General features: G+C 42.4%; 1 protein-coding gene across 1 annotated transcript in view; it reads right to left on the bottom strand.

Annotated features, from left to right (window-relative positions):
- Nucleotides 1-7,203, bottom strand: part of LOC144149787 (carboxypeptidase inhibitor SmCI-like) — a 196,399-nt gene that overhangs the window by 51,755 nt on the left and 137,441 nt on the right. The gene's annotated exons all lie outside the window — the stretch shown is intronic.

Raw genomic sequence — 7,203 nt, 5'->3', positions numbered from 1 at the left:
GTGCACATTTATTGATATAAAAACAAACAGACACAAAAGTCTTGCGAAGCAAACGCCTCAGGCGCGGAGCCAAAAAGTTATCAACCATGCCAGTTGGGAATGTTCTAGCCATTGTATTATATTTTATGTTAGAAGGTCCTGTGTTCATTTCCATCCCGACCCAGACGCTCTCCCAGTTGCGCCTTCCGACACGGTCTCACCACGTCTCTTACAACACAGTCGCACCTGCGAAGGCCTTCGGCATTTCTGGGCTCCATTTGCGGGCACTGCTATGACTTGGTCGGTGTTCTCTTCCTTGAATGCCTACATTTATTGCGCCAGAAATTTCTTCCTCGTTTATTTTCCCACTTGTTCTTTTCTCTAAGGCTTTACCCACTAACTGCTTCTTCTACGGGAAGGCTCATCCGCGACGCGGACGCCATATCATGATTGGAAATAGAGGACGAGGCCGTGAGTGTCGCGTTGCCCGGCCTGCTCTCTTCAATGGCTGCCTTGTAAAGGATGTAAATAGACCCAGATTTTCGAACGTGTCATCTTTGTCCAGCGGCACGTAGCAATAATATATGTGGGGTACTGTCAAGAACGTACAAGCGGTTCTAGTAAATATCGGCGTTAGGAATGACACACCATGAAAAACTTCCTACCGCCAAAATAAGTGATACGAATTGGCCGAACCATAATTGTAAACGTTGAGCAAATACTTCAGTGGACCTATTTGGGGTGTTCCTTACTAAAAGATTGTGTTAGCTGAATGCAAACACATGACGTGCTTCCGTTCCCTTAAAATGGCTTGTTCTCTCCAAGAAAGTCAACAGCTTTAATAGGGAAAAAATTCTTGCATGAGCGTTACTACCATTGAAGTCAGCTAATCACGTGTACTCAGTTGGTCAGTCTGGCACTCTGGTGTGAACTTCCAGACTGATTTTTTGCAGATGAATCAGCAATTAAGTCGACAAACTTTTCACCATCTCCTTCTGCTGTACTTGCGTTTTTTACAACTTTTGCTACTTATATGGCCGTGTTATCGCGAAACAGTTAATTCTCAATTACGACTCTCTCTTTCTAGAAAAAAATATTACAACGGCCATCCTGAGCAGTCGAAATGAAAACAGCATACTCATCTTGGCAGTTTATATTTTCTATACATACAATTCAACACACCATTTACAGTTATCTGGGAAATTAAAGCAAACAAAATGAATGTTATCCTCTTTCTTTGGTCATTACGGGGTAAGTATATTGGTGTAAACTATATCGGTCACTCAAAAACGGAATACACAACCAATGCATCCGGCCGGTGATGAGATAAGCAGCGGCACTTTGGTGTGTTACTGAAGAACTGGAAAGCAAACTTAGGCACGGGCAACGGGCCATGGAACAAAAAATGTCAGAAGTAACAGCTAGGCCCAGGAAACGGGCTTGCTGGATCGCGTAACAAATTGAAGTAGGTGATATGACGTTTGAAGTAAAGAAACGGAAAATGTCTTGAGTTTGCCACGAGGGTAGATAAACTGATCACCGCTGGACTTCTATGGTGACAGACTCCACGCAGAGAGATGGGTGGTGAAGAAGATGTTCATTAATTCGATAGAGAGACAAAAAAAAAATGGGAACAACGAATGAAGTCCAGCAGGGCAGAGGTTAATGGCAGAGACCTTCATCTTGGAGTGTACATAAGGGGGTGGCTCATGATAATTTGATGATTCCTAGAAACTAGAAACAACCGCCCTGTATGAATAAGCCCAAGTCTTTATGTTATTCTTCATGGACATGGCAATTAAATTTCTTTTCTTGTCAATGGTTCGTGCGCAACCACGCCTTTGCAAGAATTCGGTGCTACCGAAACCAGTCTCTCATCGTGGTCACCGGGATGTTATATTTAGGTTACGTCTTCTTACCTTTCCCCATTTCCTACCCCACTTTTCCCAACCGCTCCAACTGAAAGACATACGAATGCAAGCGTAGTTGGCTTTTGGAACCATTCTTTTTCAACGAACTGCCGGCCTTTCCGAACATGTGAACGGATACGCGAGTCCCACAAACAAAACCCCAAGTGAAATATTGTTTTTATGGAAGGAATACATAGCCATTTTTGGAGCGCTTGCTACGTATCCTCTGTACCCAAACGCAGACCGGACAACGTCCTTTCATGGCATAGACGCCTTCCATCAGGAGGCTTCTTGAAGGTTCTATTCAGTCTTCTATGGCGGCCAGAGGCTTAAGGGCACGTGCTAGGATTTATGCTTAGCGCACCTCTCGTGGCCGACTGAGTCGACCATGCACTGCCCTCTGAATTATCTTACAGAGAAAAGACGACAGGACATCGATAAATGTTTCCTAAAATAAAGAGGGAACGAAACTGACAAAAACCCAGGGTATTGTAGTAGAAAGAACACTGGGACAGAAGGCCAAAAAACTCAACAACATTTTGCGGCGAAAAGGAAAGAAAAACAAAACGTTCTTTGCAGTTTCGCTGAATAAATGACGCCTAAAAAAATCGTCTTGGATTTTGCCTTCATTGTAACTTTAGGGTATTTCATGACTTCTTTCACCTTGAATGCATGGAGGTAGGAAATGGCCGTATAGGGTATGCAACGGGTGAATCCCCTTTTCTCGCATTGGCGTTCCGTATTCTTCAGCACGCTTGTTTCCACCTACCATTCTGCCTGTGTTTGTGTTGGTGGTCATTGCTAAGCTACCCGCGTGATCGCCGCGTGCAGCCGACTAAGATATAGAAGTCGCTGCCTTATTTACATGTTTATTTGAAGTTTTTTTGGAAGGTTTGCTTGATGTTTGCGGATTTATTTGTAACACACAATCAACGCTAAAGAAGAAAAATATACTCGTTAGCGCGATAACAAAAGTATACACAATTAGCAGGGAAACTAGCAAGTGACGTGGGTACACTCAATTAAAAAGCTACCAACGACATTGTGTATGGACGCCATTCCTGCCCAGGATTTGTGGAAAATATTTTATAAGGGTCCACAAGAGCAGTGTATGAAAAGGTAGTGCGCTGTTTATTCAATTTGTTTCCATTTTATGCTTGGAATGCGGATGTGGGCCATAAATATTCACCAATTCACTTGCTGTTGCAAGTTCTTCTGGAAGTATACGTATCTCATGGCACAGCGTGTGCCATATGGGAGAACGTTTTAAACGATAAAGTCTTAACCACTATTCATCCTTGTACAAGACATCCCGCATTTCTAATCGATACAAGAAATCGGTTTAAACAAAGAAATGTTTGTTTATTAAACTAATGAGTTTAGTGAGGCAGCTCCCATGCCAGAATGAATAATAATATATGGCTATTTTTCACTCTAGTTTTGTGTTTATAGCAGTTAATGGAGCGGTTCGACAAACTTTTGCTTCTTTTGGTCGGAGATTGGCATATAAACAAATATATAAACACACTACATCTATACAATAAAAAAAAAGTTTGTGCGAGAAATGCTACTGCAGCATTTTAACAGTAACAAATTTACTCATAACTGTTTTAGTGTTATTGTCAAAGACCAAGACGGATTACTCAAAATTAGGCAACGCTCCGCCCACGCTGGTGTTCCCGATTCTTGAAGTGGGCGCTTTAACAATCCTTTACTTCACCCCATTGGTGCACGTCATTACATATAGAGCTTCAAGTTATTTTCTCTGGTGCACTGCCTCAATTAGGCTGACGTGGCGCGCTGAGGAATGTTAGAAAGTAATTTGCATCGCCACCATTAAGAGGTATACGGCTAGAAGGGCTTGGGTGTCCTCAGTTTGTTTCTATGTGCTGTTTACGTAATTATTGTTTAAAATGTTTAAAAAGAAATTATTAGTAGCACACCTAAAGGTTTGACAGGACGCTGCCAAGAGTTAATTGGTTCATGTTCCTGAAAAAAAAGGAACCCAGGAATAGAAACACGTAGAACACAAATGGCCGGTGACTACCAACTGTTCATTTATCAAGCGTACAAGCAAATTTACACTAAATAACAGAACGATGTTTCTATTATGAGAAGATATGGACTTCAAAAAAAAACATGATCAACAAGATTTCTTTAATTAAACGTCACAGGGGTCATGTGCTTATCCATTTTTCATTCCCTTTTTGATGTAAGAGGCTTCTATTATATTCTTCTGCGTATTATCTAAAGCTCGCTCAAGACCCTTTTTTTTCCAGTGGTAGCTGACAGCAGCATCTTTTGATGTGGTCGCTCTTGTGACCGCCTGTATTGCTACGTACTGGAAGTCTGAGTTCTCTTGCCTGCCCATTAAGCCATGTGCCCGCCTGTTCAATATAGACATGACCGCCGTTCTGTGGTACCTCCTAAACCAGATAACCTAAACAATCTGCGAAAGGGGTTATATTTATTGCATTCTCTCATGGCGTCTTCGTTTTCCAAATTGGGGCATATTTTCCATACCTTGCAGCTGCAGAAAAGAGAATGTTAACTTTGAAATGTGCGGCAACCTCCTGAACCTCCTGAGCGTAAGTATGGAATCACATAAGATTTGTTGCGTTGCTCTTGGGATTTTGCTCGCTTGTGCTTTCCCTTAACCCTTTGCATAGTCGTTTCACAAATCGTGGTAAAAGCCACAAGAAACCCAGTAATATTTAAACGCATGGTCTGGTGTTTAAAACTTTCCTCTTCTTTACGCTGGTATAACTTGACAAGAGTGGTTTGAAGGCAAATTATAGCTATGCCCCTTTTTTACCATCTTCGAATGGGCGCTCTGAAAAGGCAGATGGCTCCCTTTTTTACTAGGTTGGTACATGTCACACGCATGATCGACTGTAAAATCGAGCTACAAGTAAAAAAACTGTATTATCGTTCCTTGCGGGGTTTCGAGAACGAATTGTATTCCCTTTGAAAGAGCGGGGAAGTTAATCCTAAGCGACCATTGTACAAGATGCGGCTGTCAGCCTCTACTAGAAGAAACAAAGTTCCTTAACCGAGGTCCAGAGGAAACCAAGAGGGAGGAAACAAAAGTCTATTAAACCAAAAAAAAAGCGAATGACAAATGCATCAGTATTTGTTAAAAATTCTTTTTCTTGCACGTGTTCTTGTAACCAAATCTTGTTAATCATGGTTTTCTGCTGTCCATATATTCGTAACTTCGAAACTTGTTTTTCTGTATTTTTGTGTAATTTTGCTTGTACGCTCGAAATATAGACAGTTTGTATCTAGCACCCGCTTCTGGTTTACGTGTTTGTTTTCCTCGCTCCTGTTTCCTTCACGCTGTTGAATTGTTTTTTCATGAACATCGACAAACTATCTTGCACCAGATAAATGCGGAGTCCTATTTCTTCTTCAGCAAGTCTGTTTCTGTGTTCTTCAAGCCAGCACAGAACCTGTATTTCATGCGGAAACTTCATGTCAATATTGACCTGCAAGAAGAGAATCCTGTCGTATTGAATTATGCGCAAGACTGTACCAGCCGTGATTTTGGCCCTTGTTCGTCCGTTGCCTCCTTCGTTGGGGAACGCAAGAGGGATCTGTAAGAATATGAATTCACAGTACCCAAGCCAGATTCGTTTTTATGAAGACTGGTTTAGCATCCTTTTCAGGCAAGACGTGGGAACACATACGAAAGACGGTGCCTGCAAGGCATAAGAATTTCGTTGCTCAAACGACGGACTTCCTGTAAAATCAGGCCCTTCAAGCCCGACAACGCAATGAGTGTGAACCGTCTCCTGCAGTTACATCCGTTACGACTCTTGGGAACGCCAGTGTTACTATAATGTCAAGCGTGTTTTTTAACATGATGATGATGATGGTTGCATTTGAATGGCGCAAGGCCAGCTGGGGCAAAGGGTGCCAAAAACAGGTGGTTAGCTACAACAGAATAAAAGTGTATTCTAAAATTGAATAGCAACAGAGGTAAAAACAAATAAAGACAATAGAGATGGCTGGTGTAGAGTTCCAGGTTGTGATTATGCATGATATGATATGAGTTTCAGAAATTGAACCTCTGATAGATACTTAAAACACGTTTGACAGTAAACATTGGTTCATCGCCTAAGAAGTACGATGGGTTGAGTGGGATTTGGTGTCTATAGATTTCTGGAAAGTGTTTGCGTCGTGTGGTGTCGAGTGCCTTGCTTCTGATTAGTATGTGAACTACGGATAGGCCCTCTCCACACCTGCTGAAGACATGTCTCGGAGACCCAGTGAGCAAGTGTGAATGTGTTACATAAGTGTGGCCTATATGTAGCCTGGCTAAGGCTACTTCCGTGTGTCTGTCTTGTTTTTTCTGTTATGTATCTACCTAATTGTGGCTCTATAGTGTAGAGTTTGTTCTCTGTTTGTGTGTCCCATGTTTCCTGCCAAGATTTACGCAGGGCTGTCCGTACCAGTGGCTTCAGGTCGAGGTAGGGAACGAATGGTACATCTATGCTACTGCGAAGAGCAGCCACAGCGGCACTCTGTTCAGTGATTTCGTTCTTCAGAATGCCACTGTGACCTGGAACCCAGCAAATAATTATTTTTAGTTTTGAGTGATGAGCAAAGGTCAAGGTTTTGATTAGATGCTGGAGGTCAATGTTTTTTGTAGGTCTGAAGCAATGTGCGGCTGTTACCACACTTAGAGAGTCTGTAAAGATGATGGAGTGTTCTGTTTTAATTTGTGTAATGTGTTGTACTGCTAATAAGATACCATGTGCTTCGGCCGTAAAAATGCTGCTATTTTTGCGTAACGTCTTCGTACTGGTAAAGTTGGGACCGTGTGCAGCGCATGCGACGGCTGAAGAAGACTTCGAAGCATCGGTGTAGAAAGTGGTGTGAGAGTATTTGTGTTGTAACTGAAGAAAGTGCTGTAGTATAAGTTCTCTACGCGAATTTCGTTTGTTGATATGTTTAAAAAAAATATCACACGAAATTGATGACCTCTTCCAAGGCGAAAGGAGGTCAGCATTAGGACACTTCATGCTCTCCTCAAATGAGATCCCTAGTTCCTCAGCGAGGGCTCTCACTCGGATAGAAAAAGGAGCGGGTATCGATGGCCGCGCTGCGAACAACGGATCGGATGAGGTGTTGCTTATGATAAAACTACATGGGTGGTTTTTTACAGAAGTTGCCTTAATAGCATACAGCAATGAAATATACGATCGCTGGTGTTCAAGGCTCCACCTATCACACTCTGCATACAGGCTTTCAATGGGACTCGTCCGGAAAGCTCCACATGCAAGACGGAGCCCCAAGCGCAGCACTGGAT

The sequence above is a fragment of the Haemaphysalis longicornis genome, unplaced genomic scaffold, assembly GCF_048455015.1.
Source record: "Haemaphysalis longicornis isolate Haplotype H1 unplaced genomic scaffold, Haemaphysalis longicornis Haplotype H1 scaffold_8, whole genome shotgun sequence".
NCBI classification, from domain to species: domain Eukaryota; kingdom Metazoa; phylum Arthropoda; class Arachnida; order Ixodida; family Ixodidae; genus Haemaphysalis; species Haemaphysalis longicornis.
Note: the sequence above shows the minus strand (reverse complement) of the source record. Positions and strands in the feature narration are given on the sequence as shown.